Genomic DNA, 27,078 nt, shown 5'->3' on the forward strand with positions numbered 1-27,078 from the left:
AAAATTCTGTTTCTGTTCATTTCTCTATACAGGCTTCTTTACTGCACCTTCTGAGCTTATTCATAACTGACTGCTATTCGAGTATAAATATAATCTTTATTTTATTTTTGGAGACAAAGTCTCGCTCTATCAGCCAGGCTGGAGTGCAGCGGTGCAATCTGAGCTCACAGCAACTTCCACCTCCCAGATTCAAGCCATCCTCCTCCCTCAGCCTTCTGAGTAGCTAATATTACAGGTATGCGCCACCACGCCAAACTAATTTTTGTATTTTTAGTAGAAAGAAGGTTTGCCATGTTGGCCAGGCTTGTCTCAAACTCCTGGCCTCAAGTGATCCACCCACTTTGGCCTTCTTTTTTTTTAAATTTTTTTATCTCATGCCAGTTAGAATGGTGATCATTAAAAAATTGGAAACAACAGATGCTGGAGAGGATGTGGAGAAATAGGAACACTTTGACACTGTTGGTGGGAGTGTAAACTAGTTCAGCCATTGTGGAAGACAGTGTGGTGCTTCCTCAAGGACCTAGAAATAGGAATTCCATTTGACCCAGCAATCTCATTACTGGGTATATACCCAAAGGATTATAAATCTTTCTATCATAAAGACACATGCACATGTATGTTCATAGCGGCATTGTTTACAATAGCAATGACTTGGAACCAACCTAAATGCCCATCAATGATAGACTGGACAAGGAAAATGTGGAACATATACACCATGGAATAGTATACAGCCATAAAAAATGAGTTTGTCTTCTTTGTAGGGACATGGATGAATCTGGAAACCATAATTCTCAGCAAACTGACACAAGAACAGAAAACCAAACACTCATAGGCAGGTGTTTAACAATGAGAACACATGCACACAGGGAGGGGAGCATCACACACTGGGGTCTGTTAGGGATGGGCCAAGGGAGGGACAGTCGGGGGTGTCGGGGAGAGATAACATGGGGAGAAATGCCAGATGTAGGTGACAAGGGGATGGAGGCAGCAAACCACATTGCCATTTGTGTACCTATGCAACAATTCTGCACATTACCCCTAGAAGATACAAATCTGTTAGTTTCTCTGATCCTAGAAATGACACAGCTCAGGACTGTGAGAACTAAATGAGATTATATGTGTCAAATATAGTAAGCATACGTAGGTATTAGTACCATCGTTTCTGTCATTGTGCCTCCCTCACATAATAGGAAAAGTAGAAACAGGTTGTAATCTGGTCAAGAGTAGGTATATTCCAAGGAAGCATGTAGTCTGTCTGAATGCTTAGATTGTACGAATTTAATGAATGCACTTCTCCTCCTATTGCGGGAACTACAGACACAATGTGAGGCACAGGGCAGCCGAGAATCAGAATTAAGATAAATGCTCTAGCCAAAGCTGGCTGAAGAAGTCACTACAGTATCACTGTCACTACCCGGGACTCTTTCTTTAGGAATTTATTTTTAATATGCTTATTGGCAAAAAGCTGCCAGGTGTGATGCTTATGCTTCATAAATGGCACAGGATCACTCTTACCGTGAAGGTACTCCGTATAACCAAGGGTCAGCATGCTAATTCATTAGCCTAAACACTAGAAAAAACAGCATTTGCTACGTTTTGCCATGGAGACAAGGAGTGACTCTTAAATTCCAAAGTATGGGAGAATAAAAATAGAAACAGAAGTTTCCAGAGTTCTGCCAATTCTTGTCTTGATAGAATTGTAGCCACATATATTCGCCTGACATTTGGTTTTGCCCATTCCATCATTCATCTTTTTCTTAAAAGCTGTGTTACTAATTTACTCAATGCTAAATTGGCTTCAGATTGTCTCTTTCTATCCACGAAAGACTATATCAATATCAACATTAGACTATTAATTTAATGGGGAAAATCCAACTGTTAAACTCTGTTTAGGCAGTAACATGTGTGTTTTAGGGAGACTTGGATCAAAGCATCAGAAAGCAATACAGAATAGGGAAGTGCAGTGGATTTGACAAGAGAATGCAAGGAAAGGAAGAAATTAAAAGTTTGTTCCGGCATTGTTCCTGTGATTACTGCCAAACTATCACAGATTTCAGCAGTTTATGAAAACAGTATTTTGTGTTTTCAAATACGCTCTTAAATTTTTCACAGGATGTATCAGATGGGATGCATTCTTGTCATTTTTGAAGAATGTGGGGAAAACAGGCATGCCAAAGACCAAGAACAGCATGTGGGAGTAACACTTTACATGCTATTTTTATGCCACTTTCTTTTTAAGTGTTTTTTTTCACGGTATAAAGTGCTGTGAAACATTAACAAGGGCAGTGCAATGTCGAAAGGTTCTGAACTATATCTATCTCTTTTATTGCATTGAGATGCTCTCTTACATTTTTAACATATGCCATTATTGTTCATGCCAACCCATCATCATTACTATAAATTATAACAGCAGATCCATCACTACATAATAGCACAGCAAAGAGCATATACAAAAATGACGAGTGCTGGCAGGTGGTCTGTATGAAAAAGCTAGATTAAAACTTTAGGTTTGGTTCGATGCTGGTAGTCAATAAATTCTGGCTTGCTATGAAGTCTCTATAGAATATTAGTTTGTGTGTTGTTGCTCCAGCTTACAAAACTTTATGTAACAAACTTTTCCTGTGTCTTAAAATAAAAATCCCTCCATAATTTGGTCTAAACTTTATTGATAAACTCTATGGTAGCATTTAGTTAATTACTCAATTCAACAGGTACTTATAGTAATGTACTCTGTGCCTCATCATCACTACATCATGGATGCAGCAGGAAGGAAAATGCTTGAAGCAATTTTGCTAGGGAAGAGGAAGTGACAGGGGCAGAGGGGTGTGGAGGAAGTGGGGAAGGAGAAGAAGGGGGTAAGTACAACAGGAACATTTCTAATGTTAATTTTTTGGTGAGACAGTGTCTCGCTCTGTCACCCAGGCTGGAGGGCAGTGGCATGATCTCCACTCACTGCGACCTCTGCCTCTGTCTCTGTCTCCCGGGTTCAAGCAATTCTCATGCCTCAGCCTCCCAAGTAGCTGGGACGACAGGTGCACGTCACCATATCTGGCTATTTTTTGTATTTTTACTGGAGATGGGGATTCACCATGTTGTCCAGGCTGGTCTCAAACTCCTGTCCTTAGGTGATCAATCCGCCTAGGCCTCCCAAAGTGCTGGGATTACAGGCATGAGCCACCACACCTGGCCACTCATCTTCAGTTTTTTTTAAATATAATCGTTAAGGGTAGGTACTCAACATAGTTTTTGTAATTTCAGTGCTCCATATGCACCTAATATCCAGGAGCATGAAATCTGTACCATTTCTATCTTCAACTGAGCTTGGCCAAAGGAGTTGTAACTTCTTTGCCTATTGTCATTGGGCATTTCCTTCATAGTTTCTTTTCTTTTCTTCGCTTTTGTTAGTTAGGGTCCATATATGCACTTTACTCATCCCTTCTCCATGTGTGGCTCCTGTTTTCAAGTGCATAGTGTTAAATTGTAAAATGGATTTACAGCATCTCCAAGGGGATGGGAAAATGAAGAAAGTCTCACTCTATGACTTATTATTTATCTAATTCTTCTCTTTCTCCTATTTCCAGCACACTACCCCCAGAAGATACAGACCTGTCAGTTTCTCTGATCCTAGAAATGACAAACACTATGAATGAAATAAATATGAAGGCATTCCCAAGGAAAAAGCTGTTTTGCTTCCCAATATTGAAACCAGAACATTGGTTAGAAGCACTCTCATAGAACTGCTGCTATACAGTACTAGTAGTAGTTACATAAAGTATATTCAGCTACATTATGAGTTAAATAGGCTTTGAAGGGCTGACCAAGAAACCAAATTTTATAGAACATTTCTATGATTAATTATATCCCACGTTCTATATTGTCTATGACTTACCCATGAACTTTTATAATATCATTCAATTGTAAATTGAGAACTGCCTGCACACTCTTTATTTATTAATATCATATGAAGTGTATCTCCCTGTGTCAGTTAACACAAAAGGCTGTGTGTTGTTTCTTGGAAAACGATTATTATTAAAGCAGAATTCATATGGAAGAGGAATTCAAATAGAACGCAATAGGGATGAAAAACAACAAATGAAAGGTACGTCTACAGCACCACCAGGGAGACTCTGCAGGAATTAGCTTGTGTTGTGTTTGTTCTTATCCCTGAAGAAGCGCTGCTAAGCTATTTGAAGCTGCTTTCTCAGAGGGATTATCTCCTTCAATCTGTTTTAATCACAACTAAATGCTTTCAACTGGTATATACTGAGCTCGAATTAGAGAATTACAATTCCCCTAGATCTTTGTAATTTGTTTGAAAAAAAAAAAAAAGAAATGCATTCACATACAAATACACATTCTAGAAATTAAATTACGATCTGCCATTCTTTAAGTTAATCAAAAAAACATAAACAAGTTTATACTTTTAAAAACACAAAACAAGATCAATGGATATAGAAAATATTACAAAAGGAAATGGTTTGGGGTTTGCAGGTGATTTTCAGAAAGAAGCAAATACATTCTTTAGAAATGGCTACATTTGAGAATCACTATATTTTCAAATAAGTGATTTGATCAGCAGAATGGTAAACTGAGCCACAGTTCATAAATTTGGTAAGTATGTCTTGCTTACTTGTGAGAGCTTCTGAGCTTCTAATATTCTTTATTAATCACAAAATTCCCCACATTTACTCACTACTCATCAAATTCCCCACATTTACCCACTACTCCTCAAGTTCTCAAAGAATGTGTTAAAATAAGTATTGTAATAAGAGAATTAGTCATTGATCAACTCCACTATGACTAGAATCATTCCATTAGATACATGCTTACTCCAGAAAAGCTATGAGGATGACAAAAAGTCCAATGTTTATTCAGCGAGTATTCATCAGATCACACAAGGCGCTAAGTGCTATTTTCACTCAATAAAATGAACAACATTTTAAAGTTAAAACTAAAAAAAAAATTTCAATGGTAGCTCAAGGAAAAAATTCTACTAATCTGAGATCTTCAATTCCGTAGGAAATACCATGTAACTCAAGGTGAAAGAACAGACCTTGGAAGTGGATTTGCATTTGCATCCCAGCTTTTCCATCTTCCAGGAGTATAATCTGTACTGTCAAAGTGGAATTAAAATAACACTATTTATCCTCAGAAACTGTAGTTAGAATTAGATGAGCATGTAGTTTATTAAGTACAACTAGTATGTGTCCAGTAGTTACAGTTCATATTTATGTGAACAAAGTTTTAAACGAAAGATTATGTAGCAATAAACCAGGTGAACTTTCATTCTCAATTATCTCCACCCCCTAATTCCAAGAATTTGATGGCTATTTTATAACATCAAGAGATTCACATTTTTCCCAAGATGCAAAGCTCTCAAGTAATTTATGCTGACATCAGTTGCCTCCTGACAGCTCTAAGATATGAAATAACAAGCAGTCAATGTCAGTGCTCCTAAATCAAGCCCAGGGCCCCCATGGCACCAGACAGTAGCAGCTTGTTACTGCTAAGGAAATGTCAGCCCAGTCAAAGTGTGGCGGAGTTGTCAAATCCCCAGTTGCGTCTGCTCTGGTCTAACTAGCGTTCTATAAGGTAACATTCACAAAGATGTTGTTATGTTGCCCAAAACCCTGAAGCAGAACAGCTAGGGTGGCTCTCAGAGTTCAAAAATTGTTTGACTTCTTCAATCACTGGGATTTCTCCCTCAACTAAACAGGTTCATTTTCTTTCCTCTGTAGGCACAGCATTCAGGAGGAGAAAGTATATTTTCTCCCTGTAAATATTCTAAGTATTTGGATAGAGTCAAACTTCATTATGCATGTGATATCTGACTTTCGGTTTTCATCCACAAGCAATACTTATGAATCATTTCTTATTTCTAAAATATTCTGGTTTTAAAATTACCTGCATCTGCCCCCTTACGTCATAGCTATAATTTCCTTTTACTTGGTAATTACTCTGACATCCTGTTATTATCCATTCCTACCTACAGCATTTTGACCATGGAGAGTATCACTGACTTCTAAGGTGGCACACTGGCTGAATCTGAGGTTCTTGTTAGAGTTTTTCTATTTCCATTTAATTTTAAGAGTTGCTTACAGGAAACACTTGCTAGTTTAAAAAATTCATACTGTAAAGTATGGTAGTATTTTGACTTGTATTTCTACTTTCCCCACAAAAGGACAAGTCTACTTCCATGTTCAATGCCACAAAAAATAACGGAATATGTTGGCAGGTCACAGTCCTATTTTGCCAGCAAGCATCATTACTCACAGATGCAGTTTTTCATTACAATTGGTAACGATCTTTAGCAGCACTTAAGGGCTTCAATCCCACAGTGCTGCACAGTCATCAATCGGAGCTCCATCTTTTGAGTCCATGCTAGAAACACACATTCATCAACATACTGTAGTACCTGGAACTGATCTTTTGCTAACACTTATCGCCAGTCCCCTGCGACTTTTATCATGGAGACTGTGTTGAGATTAGAACTGGGTTACAGTCTGTGATCATTAATCTAAAGTCTCACTGTGGCCTTTCCCAGGCAGCAAATTGGGAGCCTCTCTCAACCTCTTCATAAACCAGTGTTAAGGGAAATACTTACATCTGTGCTATAAATCAATGTGAATATACACTAACAGAAACAAACATATGGGTTAAATTTTCTTGAAATTACACATGGTTATAAAAATTGACCTAAAAAAAGTACTTGGAAATACATGTTTGGAATTCAATTGAACAAAAATGTTTTTAAATATCTCAAGCTGTTTGGCAACTCTCAAAAATGCCAAATGATTTCCAAGCCTACTGAAAATACCCTTTGTCTTACACATGAGCCTTTCAAAGCTTGAAAATTGTGTATGCGTGTATGGTGTGTCTGTGTCTATGTGTATGTGTTGGTTTATGTGTGTTTGTGTGTGATGAAGCAGTGGGCTTTGTAACCATCTTCAAGAGTTTCGTCTTTAAAAGACAAGAATAACACTGCCCAATTATCCAAGAAATTTGTTATCAGTATTGCAAACATTTATCAAATAGTAGTTTAGCTCTATACACAAATAAAATCCAAAAGCATGTACTTGGTGTGAATAAGTAATGACAAAGTCATTTGACACACATTTTCTCAAATGGCACGTATTTTAAAGAAAAGCTTTGTGTCTCAGTTAATTTTGGAAGAAGACACAGATCAAAATAATTATGTTATTCTATCAGCATAGAGGAGGTCCTTATATTACAAACTTCATCTCATCTTATACCGATATCAGGGTCTTGAGTTAACAGTCAACAGCAGGTGGGTATTGACAAAGAAGGGTTAACATGTTTGGGGCATGAAGGTCATAGTCCTGGGCAGTTGGAAATCCTTGAGTATGTAAAGGTGGGAGTGAACATGGATGATAACCAGTGTGGTAAATATGTATATGGACATGGAGGGAGTGGGATATTTGATACAAGTATTTGCATTTGATACAAGTAGTGTCTGATAAAAGTCGTTACATATACTTTTTCTTTATAATTGTAATATATACGTTATAACATATATACCTAAATTCTTATTTCATAATAAAGATCTTAGAAACTACAATATTTAAGAAGGAAAGTAGCTATAAAATATAGTCCATCCAACCAAGTGTAGATATTACCTAAACAAGTGTCAGTTTATCTCCTGGCATCCCAATTTCTTTCCTTACAAATTGCCCAGGTCTTGGTCATCAATTCGCTACATGATTTGATGGGGATTTGAAACATGACCTTGTTTCATGTTCCTTTAAATTGTGAAATTTTGCCACCAAAAAATGTCTTAAGCTTTATGTTAGATAAGCACCACTCCCAATTAGGACTGACAACTTCCAATTGACTTCAGAATGCAACAAGTGCTTTTGATGATGCTTAATTCTCTCATCACCAGACCTCTGTTGAAGCAAATTTTCTCAGTGATATTTCAAATTTGAGCATCTCTTCATTATAGATCTCTTTCTGATTGTACAATAGAGTGTCAAACACAATTCCTTCCCAGGAACACTATGTTTGTTCAGAAGTCAAGCACAAAAACATCATTTCATTTGGTAATTCTAGACTATCTTCGTGTTTTGTGAATGAATCTATTATTTATAAGATTATTCATAGTCATGCATGGAGCCTGGGGAAGCAAACCTCATCTTCTCTCATTACATTATTTATTATGGTATAAAACATTGCCTGCTTAGGACTTGCTCTAGCAAAGTTATTAACAACATGTCTTCCTCTGCTCTGTACACTTTAGCCTTCCATACTTGAAGCCCTATTATCTCCTGATTGCTCAGAACCACTTCCCATGGTGTTATCTGCATAGAAAACACCTGTGCACTGTGCCCAGACTCTTGATCGTTTACACCTACATTCTGTACTTAACTGTCCTTTCTTCCATCTCAAACAAAGGGCCACTTTGTCCCTGGTGTGCTCTCCCTTAGTTTGTTATACATACTTCAATTAGCACTTGTCTCTTTGCTCAGTTCTCTGTTCACTTGCCTCTTGCCTGCCTTGGTTGGCCTTGTATTTCCTGCACGTTGTCTAAATTACAGCATATTCTTGGCATTGCTTAAATCCTTTCTTGGTGGTTACATGAATGTGAATGAATAAGTTCTAGTTAAAACCATAACATTCAACTAATCTCTGGTGCCTTTTAAATTCTAATACTTAAATTTTAACCATCTAGTGATTCTAACACCTCTCTCTAAATAGAATTTCCCCATTATCAAACTTTTCTTTTTTCTTTCTTTCTTGTTTCTAGACAGGGTCACTCTTTGCCACCCAGGCTGGAGTGCAGTGGCACAATCACAGCTCACTGTAACTTCAAACTTCCAGGCTCAAGTGATCTTCCTATCTCAGTCTCCCAAGGAGTTGGAAACAGGTGTGTGCCACCATGCTTGACTAATTTCATAATTATTTTGTGGAGACAGGGTCTCCCTATGTGGCCCAGGCAGGTCTTGAACTCCTGAGCTCAAGTGATCCTCCCACCTTGGCCTCTCAAAGTGTTGGGTTTACCAGCATGAGCCACTGTGCCCAGCCTAAAATATTTCTACTAACAGAGAAGTGCAGCAATCTGAATTTATGCTATACTTTTTAAATTCCTTCACACTCCTTTTATAAACTGTGAAAAAAACCAGAACCCCTTTATTAACTATCTTGTTAGTCAACTAGAATCCTTTCATTTGGAATTGTGAGTTGTATGTATGGGATTACTGAAGAACAAAATGAACAGTAAAGCACCTTGCCTACTTTGTGTACCTAAAATTATGAATTTGATCATTGAAAAAATTTCAAAACTTTTTAGAAAGCTCAATTTTAGTTGCAAGCCACACATTCATTAAAATGTGTGATATATAAATTATACATATCAGATAATGTTTGAAAATGAGATAACAAAAAGAAACTTTTTGTTAAAAAAATTGCTTGCAGTCTACAAATGAAGTACCAGTTTTTGCCACTAGAGGGAAGCTACCTTTAAACTCAACAAAAGTTTTTTTCTTTTTCCTTTTTCTTTTTTTGCCTGTAGTTTAACAAGTCCTCTCCCCTGTCCGGTCAGGTATTTGGTTAACATACAAACCAGTACCCTCCATAAACAATAAATGTAATAACAATGTTTAATTAAATAAGAGCCCTTTTTTCCCTAAGAGCTAGAAAGAGAAACAAAGAACCACATAACTGGCAACTGCAATTTGCATCCCTCTAGAGGCAAAAGGAAATCTATAATTTGCCTTGAGAAAGTGGAAAAAGATCAAGAGGCAAAGACAGAAGCCACGCCAAAGTGCAATCTTATTCCTTTACCATCTGTCACAATCACTGTCATTCCCCAAAGGCCATGTTTAAAAATGAGACAAGAGAGGGCTCCTAAGAACTTGAAAATGGTCAGAGTTCTGAATCACACTGAAATATTAAAACTCAACAATACCAGACAGTGATTGCTAGAAATCAAGAGTAACAATGTCTTCCAGGATAAGGCCATGGTGGGGAGAGGTGTTTTAAAACAAGAGAGCAGGAGGAAGAAAATGACCCCCAAGTAAGCCTTTAGAAATCTATTTCAGGAATGGTGGCTGTTATGTCTTGAAGCTTATTTACTTAGTGTATTGAATTAAAATATACAGATGCATTTTCAAGAATTATTATACTGCTATGATTTGAACAGGTGAATTCATATTCTATGTGATAAATTTCAAATTGTTCAGCTGTTGCATACCAACAAAAATCAATCAGGCATACAATTGCAGCCATAAGCCATGGAATGACCACGTTGTTATCTTTTTGGGTTCTTAGGCTCTCTGCCACTTGGGGGCAGACTGAACAGCAACAGAAAAGGAGGATCAACAGCATAAGCAACTTTCTCAACATATTCTCTAAGTGCTTTTTCAAATATGAATGAGTGAATGGAAGCCACTCAACTTCCATTAAAATCTGTTTCATATATACCTGGAGAATGAAGACATTATGACATAGCCAGAGCTTCATTTGAATAATTTCATATTAAGGTCTTACATAAAAGGCATGTTTCGTATTGTCATTCACCACCACTGTCCACCCCAAGCATTACTGATAATGGAAAACAATACAAAAGAGTCTTCTTTGTTATTTTCCTTTCCTCCTCGGAAGCTTCAATTAAAGCTGTCTCACTCATAGCACATTCAATTGTAATATAAACTTTCCAGCCAATAGATCTCAGAAGGACAGATTCTGAGGACCAGAAAAAGGCCTGGACTATTTAGATACTCAATGCCGTTCTGTCAGTTAGTGTGAGCAATTGGGTTATCAGTTTGCAGAAACTTTAGGCAGGCCCAAAGACAAATTCTACCCTTACTTAACGGGAGATTTCTGTATGTATGCCTCATCAGTGACTGAAGTCACTTTAATAAAAATCCTTATTTCTGGGCACAGGAGAAGTTAAACAATATAGGATATAAAAGAATGGTTAATTCTTTAGCCATAGTTAGAATAATGTATGCATAAAATGAACCAGAGTTCTGTGACTTCATCTTTTACTTTTGTTAGATTCAAAGGATGAACTTCCGAACACTTGGCACATAAGCAATTAAGCTCATAATGGACTTGGCCATTGCCCATATTGTCAATATGGTAAGAGCAGATTAAAATGAAAAATAGAAACATAATTACTTGCCAGGCATTATAATATTGGGTAAGGAGCACAGACTAATCAAAATCATTGACTTGGTCATGTCTCTAGAAGACTGATCTGCCCAATTTAAATGGAGAAATATAGACTTTGATAGAAGATGGATTATAACCATCGTCATCTGAGAAAAGAGCCTCAAAGGCACTAAAGCAATTCTGATGACCTGAAGTGCAATAATTTCATAGATAATATTACCTTGACATTGATTTATATAAAATGTCAACCATCTTTAATTTCTCAATCATAGTGTGCAGTAAAGATCATTGGCTGGTTCGTGGTAGCACTTACAACTTACAGGACAATTACTATATCCTAGGCATTGTATTTAGACATTTCACTTTACACGTATTATCTAATTTAGTACCTGACCTTGGAAAGCCCTTATTTTATAGACAAGAACATTGAGGTTTAAAGATGCTAGGTAATTTGTGCAACTGGTGGAGTCCTTCTTTGAATCATCCTCAGTGTTACTTTAGAATGTCTGATTTCAATTTATACAGTCTCTTGCTAATTGTAACTCTGGTTTCCTAATATTTCAGACCTGATATTATACCAAATATAAATAGGAGAAATACTTATATTCATAGCATTATCCATAATGACAAAACAGGCTCCTGCAGCATATGTTTCTAATGTAATATCTATATTATTTTCTTTTTTATTAATAGAACTTGAGTTTTGGAAGAATACATAAGGTAACCAGTCATAAAACCACATCTCTGGCTGGGCATGGTGGCTCACATCTGTAATCCCTGCACTTTGAGAGGCTGAGGAGGGTGGATCAACTGAGGTCAGCAGTTTGAGACCAGCCTGGCCAACATGGCGAAAACGTGTCTCTACGAAAAATGTGAAAATTAGCTGGGCATGGTGGCACCTGTGATCCCAACTACTCAGAAGGTTGAGGCATGAGCATCCCTTGAACTCGGGAGGCGGAGGTTGCAGTCAGCCGAGATTATGCCAGTACACTGCAGCCTGGGTGACAGAGCAAGACTCTGTTTCAATAAAAAATAAAATAAAATAAAACTACATCACCCCACCCTCTTTGCAATATGGAGCCTTGCATTAAAATGCTGAGCAAGCCCCTGCCTCTGTGCCATAGCCCTGCTGTAGCCACCAATACCTCTGAGCAGAAAATGGCTGTGCCAGCCACGTATGCCGATCTTGGCAAATCTGCCAGGGATGTCTTCACCAAGGGCTTCAGAAAGCTTGATTTGAAAACAAAATCTGAGAATGGATTGGAGTTCACAAGCTCAGGCCCAGTCAACACTAAGACCACTAAAGTGACAGACAGTCTAGAAACCAAGTACAGATGGACTGAGTATGGCCTGACGTTTAGGAGAAATGGAACACCGACAATACCGAGATGACCGTGGAAGATCGGCTTGCACGTGGGCCGAAGCTGACCTTCAATTCATCCTTCTCACCTAACACTGGGGGAAAAAATGCTAGAATCAAGATAGGGGTACGAGTGGGAGCATATTAACCTGTGCTGTGATTTGGATTTCAACATTACTGGGCCTTCCATCTGGGGTGCTCTGGCACTGGGTTTCAAGGGCTGGCTGGCAAGCTACAGATGAATTTTGAGACTGCAAAGTCCCAAGTGACCCAGAGCAACTTTGTAGTTGGCTACAAGACTGAGGAATTCCAGCTTCATGATAATGTGAATAACGAGACAGAGTTTGGCAGCTCCATTTACCAGAAGGTGAACAAGAAGCTGGAGGCCAATGCCAATCTCGTCTGGACAGCAGGAAAGAGTAGCAAGTGCTTTGGAATAGCAGCTTAGTATCGGATGGACCCTGAGCCTGCTTCTCGGCTAAAGTGAGTAACTCCAGCCTGACAGGTGTAGGACACACTCAGATCCTAAAGCCAGGGATGAAACTGACACTTGCAGCTCTCCTGGATGGAAGGAACGTCAGTACTGGAGACCACAAGCTTAGTCTAGGACTGGAATTTTAAACATAAATGAATACTGCAAAACTGTTTAACTTTAAACTATTTTGCAGCATTAGCTACCTTCAGAATTTAGTCTATCATTTAATGTTGTATGTCTAGAATGCAAGTATTGCCAAATATCATATTAGACTTCCAGGTTAAAGACGATTCAGCTTTAAGATGGATGTTACCCTTTCAGAGGTATAGAAGAAACCCATTTCCAAAAAAAGTCCTTTCAGTGATAGACTTGGAGGGAACACAGTAGCCCCTTTGAGAAGCCAGATTTCTTTTTTATCTAGAAACACGTGCAAGTGTAAGCTGATAATATGTAGACACTTTGTAAATTCATATTGAGTAAATAAATGAAATTGTGATTTCCTGAGAATCAAACTTTGGTTTCCTAACCCTGATTGAAGAGAGGCTTGATACTTGATGGTGTGTTCAAACTTACCTGAAAGGGACTTTTTTAGACAAATCATCATGACTTTTCCCACCCCAGTTCATTGTCACCTCTTTTACCCCAACTGGTCTGCAAGGCGTGGTTACTGTTTCTTTCGTGCCATATTGGGGTGAAGAAGGTAAGTGTGATGAAGCTAATAACTTAGGACTAATTCCTTCTTGTGTCATTCTTTTCTGCCCTTGCACCAGAGTCAGAAATAGCTTCCAGGAGCTCCAGCTATAAGCTTGGAAGAGTCTGTGTGACTTAATCCCATGGTGACAACACGCAGAGTCTAAATCGGACTTGTGTTGTATTCTCACAACTCAATTTGTTTTTTAGCAGTTTTGTGGGTATATTTTAGAGTCTTCCATTTTGTGTGGAATTAGATTTTCCCTTTCAAATGCTGTAATTAACATCACTTTAAAAACGTGAATATTGAAACCTCAAAAAAAAATACTCAAATAAGCAAACTTATCAGCCACTTACGCTTTTGCCTTTTATCATTCTTTTTTACTGTTTTCAAGCAGCTTTCTTGGTTAAATTTCATTATTCTATAAATAAGATGCTGTGCAAACCTTGCAAATCATGTAGGCAATTTTGCAAGAAACTTGCAAAAACTCTGGAAGTATACATTTACAATTTATATACAGCATTAACTTTCAAAATCTTTTATTAGCAGTTGAATAAAATTCCTAACTGATAACAGTCCAGTTTTAAATAATGTAAGTGAGGGGATTAGAGGATATGAACTCAAAGTCACTTCTACCTTTTACACTTTATGATTTTATTTGCTTAAGCAACTCAAAGTTAAGGAGAGATGAATGAATCAACTTCACAAGCATTTACTGTTTGGTCCAACACTGCAAAATTTGATTAAGTAAAGCCCAGACTTGTTGGAATTCATCACACAATGCCATTCACCCTCAGACCTTGTAACACAAATAAGTGAGAGTAGTTTGATCAGATAAAATCAATGTGGTCTGAATAATGAAATTGAATTTCCATTTGAAATTGTGTGCTTGTTTACATACAGTTACACTTACCATGCTTCTATTTATGTAGTTATTCTAAGACTGTTCTGCAAATAAGACCTTTGTATAGTTCCAGGTTCATATTATTAGTTTGCAATGGTTGATTTTTGTTTTCTCCATCGTACAGAGAAGGAGAGGAGGCTTTGGAGACATTAGGGCTCACTTCAGGAATCACAGTAGCATGATCCAGCTCTCTTCCCTCTATACCACACTGGTTTATTTTCATTTTTATTATTATTCATAATATTCATCAACTTTTACAATACTTATTTTGCTAATCAGATAAATACAAAACTTCCAAGTAGATTCATTTGAAAACTGTTGTAAAGAGACCAGCTCCTGAAAACAGAAGGCAATTTTAAACATAAAAATTTTAAAAATAAGTTTATTTTTAACAAGACCAACCCTAGCCACATTTCCTATGGCAGTATTCCTGAAAGCTGTTTCATTCTGTTCACTGTGCAACCTTGCTGTACAATGAAATGAATGAAACAACTTTGGGAAGACATTTTCTCTGTCTGCCCTCCCACCCTCAATGGCTTCATATACAATGTCTTGTGTACAATCTTGTTGAAATATAAGAAATAGATGACATATTTTCCAACACTTCCCTGTCAACCTTCTGATGTTAGAATTCGATGATTCACAGTCTATTCTCTGGAATATTTGTAAAATGACATGCAAGACACAGAAACTCTAAGTCTTAGGGAGTCGCAGAGCATCTCCCTAAACAACCCGATAGCAGAATCTCATGCATAAATTTTAATCCTGTTGAATCAATGTTATAATTATCAGGCTTAGTCACTAATGACATATTCACTAGTGTTTGTTTTGACTTCAGATAAAACACCTTAAAACAAAAACACATCAATAACCCACAAAAGGCCGGGCGTGGTGGCTCAAGCCTGTAATCCCAGCACTTTGGGAGGCCGAGGTGGGTAGATCACGAAGTCAAGAGATCGAGACCATCCTGGGCAACATGGTGAAACCCTGTCTCTACTAAAAATACAAAAATTAGCTGGGCATGGTGGCGCATGCCTGTAGTCCCAGCTACTCAGGAGGCTGAGGCAGGAGAATTGCCTGAACCCAGGAAGCGGAGGTATCGGTGAGCCGAGATCGCGCCATTGCACTCCAGCCTGGGTAACAAGAGCGAAACTCCATCTCAGAAAAAAACAAAACAAAACAAAACAAAACAAAACAATAACCCACAAAAGAGAACTCTGCTTAAAGAAGAAGGCCGAATGCTAGATGCGATTATTTAAAATTGGAGTTAAGTCAGCATCTAGACTAAGTAAGATTGGCGGCAACGGAATCTAACTGGGGTTTTATATTTGCAGGTAGTATATGGATAATCATGATCATTGCTTGTGAATGTTTGTGGCAGTCCCCTCCTTCTAGAAACATCGCTAGATTGCCTCCTGACGTCTTTGTGGTTATGTGTGGCATGTGACTTGTTGAGTTGTAACAGAATATGGCATGCATTACTATGGGCTGAGGGATTGATTCTGATACAAAAGCATTCAGAACTCTCTTTTCCCTCAGCCACTATCACCAGGGTGTCAACATTCCGTCACCCTGGATACTGAAGAAAAGTCAGTACTTTTGCCAGAGCAAGGCCCCAGCCAACCTGAAATAGGTATGTAGCCCAAGGACTGATAGATCTTTTTTGTAAATTTTGCTTTTAAAAACACTGATCTAGAGACTGGGAAGGGTTTGGGACGGTAGAGATAGGAAGAGATTTGTAAAAGAATACAGAATTACAGCCAGATGTGAGGAATACGTTGTACATTTTATACCACTACAGGATGACTGTAGTTAACAATAATATACTATATGATTTCAGATAGTTGGAAGAACCTTATGGAATACTCCCAACACACACACACACACACAGACACACACACACAAAGATTGTTTGAAATGATAGATACGCTAATTGCTCTGATCTAATTACTGCATAGTGTAAATATCAAAACGTCATTATATACCTCACAAATAGGTACAATCGTTACATATCAACTAAAAAATTAATTGGAAAACCACGGAAATTATGGGACTGTTTGTTAACATAGAATTCCTAACCCATCCCGACTAATAAAATAAAAATTGGTACTTGAAATAACAAATGCAGACATATGCTTTATCTTGTTTCTTTAATCTTTACCTGATGGAAAGTAGAGTAGGCTACACCATTTTCACATAAGAAGCATTTTCTTTTACGGAAGGCAGCTGCTAAGTTCCAATTAGAAATTGTAAGAAATGAAGATAAGTTTTGTATTATCAGCTATGAAAGTAAGCATGAGTCTAAAAGCCAACAGACAAGGTGAGTAAAGGTTGCAGACTTTTTAGATTTGGTGATAATTAAGATTTCTGAATTTTTAAAATGTGTGTGTTGAATCATTTCCATGAGTAACTGCCATATTGAATTCTGACACGTATATCTCTGTTCCCTCTCATGGTAGAGGAGGACCGTTTCCTCTTTGTTCAGGGAGACATTTTCATGCACCAATCGTGCAAACTATATCCACCCTTCACTCAAGACAGTTTAAGAAAACATGTAGTCATTAAACTCTTCAGTTTGCCAGAGGGATCTTTATGGCCTAAGAATGAAAATGATAAATTATCTGACTTGTCTAGTCACACTCACTAAAAAAATCACTAAAAATCATATAGGTTTCTATTTTCTACTTTAGATATTACTACTTCCATACTGGTTTATGTGTGAGTTGAAAGGTAAGACAAAAAATAAAAACACGCTCATTCACTTTCTCTGTGTCCTTGGCATGTGAGCTTTTCTATGTCTTTAAAGGCACTTACAAAACTGGCTTCATAAAGTGCTTCCAGATAAAGAGGTAAAATTCTCATTTGCAAACAATACATGAATTACGTGAACCAAGATGGAGATAAAAAAATACTTGAAAGCACTGACTAGTTGTTTTCAAAGTTGTCTAGATATACAATAACAAAAATACTCAACAAAACTTCTACCTGTTTTTATTTGTGAAGTATCAGGTGTTAGACATAAAAATAAGCTGAAAAACACCTGGAGTTCAACTGGCTGTCACATATATATGCTCAAGGAGGATAAAAACTAACAAGTTTTTAAAATTTCTGGATTTTTTTTTTTTATTTTTTAAGACGTAGTCTCACTCTGTCACAGAGGCTGGAGTACAGTGGGGTGATCGCAGCTCACTGCAACCTCCACCTCCCAGGTTCAAGCAATTCTCCTACCTTAGCCTCCTCAGTAGCTGGGATTACTGGCACACACCACCACACCCAGCTATTTTTGTATTTTTAGTAGAGACAGGGTTTCATCATGTTGGCCAGGCTGGTCTCCAACTCCTGACCTCAAGTGATTTGCCCGCCTTGGCTCCCCAAAGTGTTGGGATTACAGGTGTGAGCCACCATGCATGCACCTGAATCATTTGTTTTGTCAAAAGTGATGTATTAATAAATAAAAGAATGAGGCAGATTTTATTAGAAACAAATGATTTTGCAGAAGAGCTTAGTGATCCACATTAAGCATATCCTACTTACACACAAGAACCCTGAGAAGTTAAGTTCAGCAGTTTTCAAGTGAACCCAGTTGAATCTGCATTTCCTGTAAATCATGATGAATGCTCTATGGGAAGTCTGATTTACACTGAATCCTTCTTGTTTTTAATCACTGACCCAGTGATTTCAAAACATTTTCAGCAATATATTCTCACCAAAGATCATGATGATCTTAGCCTTAGATCTTAGATGAGTTAAGAGCAAAACAATAGAAGTCAATTAAATAGCCACGTATATTTCTAATTGACTACATTTTTAAAAATCCAGTTTTGCAAAAATACAGTTTATCTGTGGAATCGGACAAATCTTGTCAAAGACATACCTGACTGAAGCTACTGAAAGCACCAGGATATTTCTAGTGCACATAAAATAGCACAATATTGTTGGAAATACCTGATGTATGTAGTTTTGTGGCCCTTAGCAAAATCAGAAATAAAGCTATAAAGAATGACAAGCATAAATTATAACCCAGTCAACTAATGAGAAAAAGAAAACATTAGAAATGAATACATATATTGAGGTAAATCTCTTATTACCAAAATTGATTTTTCCATGCATCTTAGATTTTGTTTTGATTAAATAAATTAAATGAGTCAGAAAATAAATTTAAATCTACCCACAAAAATTCATAATAAAATGTATAGTGGATTACTTCTGCTATGACATTTCAATTCACTCATCAGAAGACATCTGATTACTCATGAGTACTTATATTACATTAGCCTCTTCACTCATGACAAAAAGGCTGTATTAGACCTAATGCATTATGGGTTTTATGTTCTTTTCTTTCTTCTTTTTCACTTAAAGCTCATCACTAGTATCCACACTGAATTCTGTATTAAATAGTAATTCTATATTTAAATAAACATTGTATTGGTAAATCTCAGTCTTATAGGGTTGTTCTAAATTATTTTTCATCTCTTAGGATATTGGATAACTGTTGTGAAAAAGAGAGCTTGAGTCTTAAGAGACACAAGACAATGAAACTTTTCACATACCGTTTAATTTTGAGACATCTCAATTGGGAAGAAAAGGACAATTTTTCTGAAAGACACAATTGCTCTCTCTGGAAATTAATATCTTTCCTTTTTTCTAGGACCAGATTTGAACTAAACTTCAAGACGAATAGACACAAGATAAATCTTTTCTTATATATCCTCAACTGCAGGAATTTTATACTCCACACAAAATTAGATCCATTGCCTTGCTTTCTTATCTGCTTTAGGGTTCTCAAGACACAGGAATTCATTTACCCTGAAATGGGTTTTCAAAAACATCTTTCTCAGTTTAATTTCCCATAGGTTCTCAATTGGTTGCAACATTCAATTTGGAAGTGTAGAGATTTACTTTTATCCAAAACTTGTTAAAGATACGATCACACTACAAATTTTATTAATGTTAGATTTAGCTTTTTAAAGACAATTTTGCAATAAATGGGTTCTTCATTTGAGTTTATATGTACATATGATTTGATATGTGATCCATTAAAATAAATTTAAAATAAGGGGAAATTTTCCTCTCTCAGTCACTGAAATCCTAGGTGAGAACCTAACTTTGGATGAAGAATATCTGCATGGCCATGTCAGACAGTACATAGAAAACAAACTTGAAGTTTTCAAACGTTTTTAATGGAAGAAAGAGCTACTGTCTACCACTTGCTTTCCATTTTCTGTTACTAGGAATCACAGGTAGGAATATTTTGCATTAAGGAATGAAGAAAATCACTTTTGGCATTAATTTCTTTTAAGCCTTACTGTTGCTGTTTTACAGGTACCACTGTTCTAAACATCAGTCATCTCCCTATGGACCCTTCAACAGTATCACAGACACAAATGTGGTTCTTGCTGATATAAATGTTTGATTCCTCTTGGATTGTCCAGAGAAACATTTCAGCTAGGTCAATGCCTCTAAAGAATAGAAAGATGATGTTTTGCCTTTTGCAGAAAGGGCGGTTGCCATCACTCATCTGGGAAGAGCGCTAAAAACACTGGACCAGAGAAGAATTTGAGAGTCAAGCCCTTAGGAGTAGTGTTGCCAGATAACGACATTTAATACAAATATTTTTATTTATAAACGTGGCAATCCTAATTATGAGCCTTTCATTATCACTCAGTGGCTTCTTCCAGGAGAATCTGAACAAAAAAAAATCTCTCCATAAGCATGAAGGCACATAATGATAATCAATAGACAGAGGCTCTTTTCAGTCCTTCCAGATTAAAACACCAGAATATGGAAAGAACCAACTACAAAAGAATACTTTCCATTTTTTCTTGTAATTGGTATCACATTCTGCATTTTCCCTAAATCCTCTAAATCTCCTTTTGAGATGGGTAATTAAGCACAGAAACTATTTTCTGTGAATTATGTATGTACATATTTATATATCGTGAGCATATAAAAGTGAGGCTTAATAACAACTGACGTTATTAGAATATACATGAAAGTAAAGTAAAGGGAAAATCAGTTTTGTTTTCTTAGATTTTAAACCAGTCAGTCTCAATTCTAGCTATAAATTGAAATTATTTGGGATTAAAACAAAACAAAATAAACAAAACAAATAGCTGAATCTCAGCCCCATAATATGGGTACCTATGCCCGTCATTAGTGGAGTCAGAATTAGAATCCAATGTTCATTTAACCTCCTGACTTACGATGGAGAAAATATTGGAGTAAGAGTTTTGGATAAAGAGTTAATCTTGGTCAAGTCTTAATCTCGACCTTGGATTAAATCCCAGATCAGCCATTTTCTATATGTACATCTATACAGTCAGTTATTTAACTTCTCTAAGTATGAGTTAGAATCTGAGGGAAATACAGTTCTCTAAGAATGAGTTCAAATCTGAGAGAAATACACTATGTCCAAGTAACCTAAAAAATCCATGCATAAATATAGGCATTTTAGGTATTGAAAAGCTATAAAATTCCCTGGTCCCACTCGTTTCACTGAAATTGACAAATGGTGATTATCTTTAGTATATATTATAACTTCATAAAGTTATGAAACCACAAGAATAGTCAGAAATGGTACTATTTAAATTTTTTAATTTTTTTTTTTTTTTTAGTATTTATGTCCACTGTCTAGCATTCATGCTCCTCTGTTTCTCCTCCCACGGCCTCTTCTATCAGTATATTTGGATATATCCAGCATCACTGACACAAATTTGGAAGTCTAGGTTCTTCCTCCTACCTAGACTAATGCCTAGTGTCCCCTGAATTCCTGACTATGCCTTGGGTTTATCTCTTATTACACTTTCATTCATGTATCACTAGAAAACTGATAAAGATATTGTGAGTTAGAATGCTAAGAGGCCAGAGAATTTAGATGAGATCTTTCTGCCTACATAGAACATGACTAAATATCTTGCTTAGACTTGTCTCACATAAAAAGAATGAATGTCACATTTTCCAAAAATCTTAGAATTAATATTCTAATATGCTTTTGTGTTTGCAATCCCTTAGCCAAGACAGTAAACTCTACATTAACATAGCTGGCTTAATTTCCAGAGAATATAATTTTCTAATATTAAATAAAATGTAATATTAGTGTTAGGTTGCATAGTTCCAACAAAATAAATAATTCTTTTTGATCACAGACAGCTCACCACTTTGGAATCTTCTTATCGTTTTTATACCACCCATCAACATAAATTAGCTAGGCCTGGATGCACGCATGAGTCACTTAATTTCTTACCCAATGAAGCTTTGTTATCACAAGCACTAAAACTTGCCCTGTTTCTCAGGCAGCTGTGTTCTACATGTTAAAGGCAGCAACTGTTCTATGAAATATTTTAAGGTGATAAGGTATCTATTTTTGCATTGGGAAATAGGTGGCAAGAATGCATTATTCAATTCTTTAAAGATATCTAGAATGAAAAATGAAATTGTACATTATCAGATGCAAAGATAATGCCTTTCATACACAATGCTTTTGTTTCTGAAGGAGGCAAAATACTATTAGCACAACGTCTAATTTTCAATTTAAGATTTCTAAAATAAATTGAGGTGATTGGAAAGTTCTAAGATTACACATTCCTCTGATTTATTTACTAAGCTGTGAGATATCAATGAATATTTTTTATTGTAGAATCATAGCAGAAAGATAACTTTCTCTCATATATGGACTGACATAACAAGCTTTATGTTATGTGTTATATGTCTCCATATTTTTAGACGATGAATTTATTTCAAAACTCTATTTGGTTTCTAGAAAATCATTTACTCATCTATTCGTGAACTTACCTCTTTAAGATAGGGTCACACAGAATTTTTAAAAATATGTGTTTAACGGAAGCTAAGATTTTGCTATAGAAGGAACACTTTTGCTGCATTTTACAATTTAATGTAAGATACATTTCCTCAAATTAACAATCATAGTTTGTATCTTTGAGTTTATACATTTACATTGCTTTGCCCCAAAACCAGAATGCTTTAAAAAAGGTGTACATGAATTAATATTCTATTAATAGAATTGTATTTCACATGTACTAAAGAGTTTTCAATTAAAAGAAACCATGTGAAAAATTTATAAAGGAACGTTTTATCCAGTTAGAACAAAATGAAATTTTTAAACGAGATTATTTAAACATTCAAAACCTACATAAATATGTAATTGGTTACTGAATATATAAATACATTATTTAAATAAATGTACTATTTGGTCAAATTTCAACACTAAAACATATTATCATTCAATATTTATGTGATTTTTCTTTCTATTGTTACTTTTTATAAGAAGAGGGAAAAATAGGATGTTCTAATTATTTCCTAAACTAAAAATATTTTTGTGTCTCTATAGATTTATTTTTGTTCATATAACAATAAAGAAAGTACTTGAAATCAGTATATATTACAGAAAATCTTCAAAAGAATAAAAGGGCATAGACAGACATACATATTAATCCTTATGTAGATAGTCAGGTTCACTCTTGTTAAAATGTTAGAAAGCTAATTTCATACTCCATCTGGATAACGTTGAATAAATTTAAATTTTTAGTACTGTTGTCCCATGGAAGAAGTCTGGTTATTTTTAAAAATTCAATGTTTTTTTAGTTTGTTTGTTTTTTTCCTTTTTTTTTTTTTTGTGACTTGCACTTTAGCAAATGACAAAATTGGAGCACACTTGGAGGAAAGGTGCTATTCTTCAGGCCAAGAAGGCTTCCTTCCACAAGCTTTAATTTAATTTTGACAATGCACATGCGAACATGGGTGAATTCACAGATTTTAATTTAATGCTTCAGAGTCTCAGATAAAGGGGGAACAGACAATATCTCAACACCATAGACTGTATCCTTCTGTCCTTTTTACATCCCACCTGAGAACACCATCCCCAAATGTGTCAGCTTAGAGTGCTGATATATTGCTGTGCATGGCACATTCTGGGACCTGGATATGTTGGCAACCTTCAGTTTTATGGTCTCACACTCAGAAAAAGCAATCAGAGTGATTTGCTAGGAAATCAAGTGAAGAAAGGGCAGTTGAAATCCCTTGTTTTGCCCTCTGTTATGACTGCAGAGGCAATGTTTAAAAATTCCACATTGACAATAAGGTGTTTACTGTATATTTTAACTGCCACATTAAAGATTATTTATTTTTCAAATGTTGCAAAACAAGAGTAAAAATCTCCCTAAAATAAAAGAAAAACAGTCCTCTGCTTTTATTGAGCAACTTTTCAAATACAATTGTACTTAACTCATTGAGGCCAACAAATAGAATCCTTATTGAGCAAATCAATATTCCCAAAGGGGTCAAAGAGCTTGAAAGTAGGTTCTTTTAAATACCAGTCACAATAAAACCCAAAGAGAAATAAGTAATGCAGTATAGAGAAGTGCACCTGATCATTTTTAGCATAAAATATTGCAGACTTACAAATGCATTTATCAAAACTACAGCTTACCTATGTGTGCTCTCCCTAACTGACATATCACAAACAAATTTACTCCCCTCAAAGAACAATCTTCTAAGCACAATACAGAGATACACACACTATATCTATCACACTGTTATTCAACCAGAAAAGATCAAATTTTCTAATACAAATAAAGTGGAAATGGTTCTTCCAATTTAAGGTCCATAAAACACTTATTAAAGATAAAAGCAGGTTATTTTGCAATATTGGTCTTCGTGAGATGCAGTATGTGCCACAGAATGAAATAGAAATTTCAGTGATGGAAAATCATTCTCCTTCCCTCTTGATAGTATAATAACCTTTTAAATCATGTTTGACATTTGTAAGTTGAGTGAGCTGGCAGGCCTGAAAAGCCTATGCAGTAATATATGTGGCAAACCCTTTCTGGAGCAGTAATCTCATTGCTGTGTCTAACGGCTCTCACTTCATGTGGCCAACTGGGCCCCAAGAGACTTATTTGACTCTGCCTTTCTCAAGCCACTGGTTGCTAATGTTCCTTATTATGAGAAAAGCAGAAACGTGCCTTCAGGCAATGGCCACTCTGTTAGAGGTACAACTACCAGCCAACCTTCTGCTGAGCTTTTTTTGTTTTAAACTATTAAATATGCACATGCGTTATACAAGAGGGGTTCTTTGTGCTTCAAAACAACAATATGACAGCGATATTTACTCTGCTCCAATTGCTAATCTGACAAGCTCCATCTGGTAAGCAGACCCTTTATCTTCTCATCACCCTAAATCTCTGAAGGAAAGTGGACACTAGCGGCATATGTCCATGGCTGGTCCTTATGCTTAACGAGGTAGAATATTTATAGGTTGAAACTTTAAGGACACCTAGGAGATGTGTTAGTTGATGTTGAGAAAGAAAGCTATCCCACTAAAGAGAACTATATGAGCCTATCTTCTGTCACACCGCATTTCATTTGGAAAGGAAACCTAGCACTACAGCTTCTTACAAAGGTGAAGCTGAAATGTGATTTTTCTTAAAATGTTTAATAATACTAAAGTGTCACCTTCAATGTCCCCAGATAAATTTCTGCTTAGCCCTAGCATTTGCATATATATATACATGCATATGTTATTTATATATGTACATGTATATGTTATATATATACACGCATATGCTATATATATATACATGTATATGTTATATATATAAAATATTTCATTGTCAATTAAAGGTCGAATATATTCAAGATGTACATGATGATTTTGTTTTTATGCATACTTATACACACGCACTGTGTAATGATGAATACAATCTGATTAATTAACACAACCATCACCACCAATTATGTACAAATGTGGTCAAAGTATACAAACTCGGTTATAAGATACTCCTATATTTTAATTGTCTTATCTTTATTCTCTACTGAAATATAAGCATTGTGAATGCAATAAATATAGGTTATTTCATAAGTCCATAGAGTAGATGCTTTTTAATATTAGTTGTTCTAATAAATGTATACATTTTTACTCTGTTATGAACACAGAATACTGTGTGTTTCTTTATATTACATTTCACACAGGAATAAATGTACTATCAAAACAAACCTACCTTAGCCCCAAAATCAAAATTATAGTCAGGTTATTTTTGCCTTCCATAGTTTATCTAAGAGCTTCATTTATCTTGTCCTTCTTCAACCACTCAACAACTCATCTAGGGAGAGTCCACTCTGTGTGATCTGTACTTAAACATAAAATAATCTAGAAATTCAAACTTCCAAATTAATATGGTACTCCATACTTACAATTTAATGTATAGTGCTTTGTAGCAACACAGAAAGAACACGGCACGGAGGTACTGTTATAACTATGTGCCGGAAACAAACGTGCAATTTTAGAGAATTAGCAAGGTCTCTCTTTGCATTTGGTAGCACATTAAGTCCCATGAATTCCTTCTGTGGATGGACTGATTATAATTATAGCTGACGTGCATATATTAAAGAAAGAAATATTAGTGTGTTTTTCTATTCAATGCTGATAAAACATCTGAGCAGTAAAGATAAAATATTCCTTCTTACTCAATTTGTATTTTATATACAACCTAAAGCCAACTTCATCCTATGGGGATTTAAAGGCATCTGAGACTTTGGTTCAGAAGTGGGAAATAAATGATGAAATCTCCTTGGCCATTTTCTGGGTCACTTTCTCAATAAAAAGGTCACAGCCAGCTGCTGTTGCTGCCTTCCAAGTCTATATTTCAGCTGTATTAATGCATTCTTCTATCTTTTCATCATTTGGAGGATATTTAATGTGTTTTCCAATAGATACCTGAAATTACAGTTGACTTTAAAACCTCTCATAATAATCGAGTGAGCCGGAACATGCTAAAGAAGAGATCTGGAAATTTGGCATTATCTCTTAGATTCGGTGTCCATATCAGCATATCCTTTTTGAATTTCTAGTCCAAAAATTCATATTAATATATAGAAATACATACAGGTACAATGATTGGTTTAATGATTTTATTTGCTGAGCCAGTATGGCCCACAATTGTTTAGGGGTGATTACGGGAGACAAGGAAGGTAAGCATAGGTAGACCTCATGAAGAGACATATGGCTTTAGTCAGAAGAAGAATAAACTTGTATTAAGGGCTCACCACAAACAAGACACTGTTCTAAGTAGTTTACATCTATTAATTCATTCAATCTTTACAATCACCCTGTGAGATAGGTACCATTAGTATTTTTTCTTTTAATTGAGATAACGGACTCAGGTCAGGCTTGATGGCTCACACCTGTAATCCCGGTACTCTGGGAGGCCAGGACAGGAGGATCGTTGAAGGCCGGTAGTTTGAGACCAGCCTGGGCAATATGGCTAGATGCTGTTTCTATGAAAAAACAAAACAAAACAAAACAAAACAAACAAAACAGCTCTTTACTTAGTAAAGTGTGGTGACGCACACCTGTAGTTCTAGCAACCTGGGAGGCTGAGGCAGGAGGATCACTTGAGCCCAAGAGGTCAAGGCAGCAGTGGGTCATGATGTGCCACTGCACTCCAGTCTGGGTGACAGAGCAAGACAGTGCTTCTTAAAAAAGAAAGAAATGATTTTAA

General features: G+C 36.2%; 1 protein-coding gene, 1 long non-coding RNA gene and 1 pseudogene across 39 annotated transcripts in view; 2 read left to right on the forward strand and 1 right to left on the reverse strand.

The window, feature by feature from the left end:
* ROBO2 (roundabout guidance receptor 2) overlaps positions 1 to 27,078 on the reverse strand; it is a 1,334,178-nt gene that overhangs the window by 321,015 nt on the left and 986,085 nt on the right. The gene's annotated exons all lie outside the window — the stretch shown is intronic.
* Positions 12,284 to 13,486, forward strand: LOC108589442 (non-selective voltage-gated ion channel VDAC1 pseudogene; annotated as a pseudogene).
* On the forward strand, positions 16,138 to 21,663 carry LOC118149869 (uncharacterized). Its single transcript, XR_004737590.3, has 3 exons — positions 16,138 to 16,196; positions 19,641 to 19,803; positions 19,886 to 21,663. It is a non-coding gene; the product is annotated as an uncharacterized LOC118149869 (long non-coding RNA).

Source organism: Callithrix jacchus, chromosome 21 (assembly GCF_049354715.1).
Source record: "Callithrix jacchus isolate 240 chromosome 21, calJac240_pri, whole genome shotgun sequence".
In the NCBI taxonomy this organism is placed as follows: domain Eukaryota; kingdom Metazoa; phylum Chordata; class Mammalia; order Primates; family Cebidae; genus Callithrix; species Callithrix jacchus.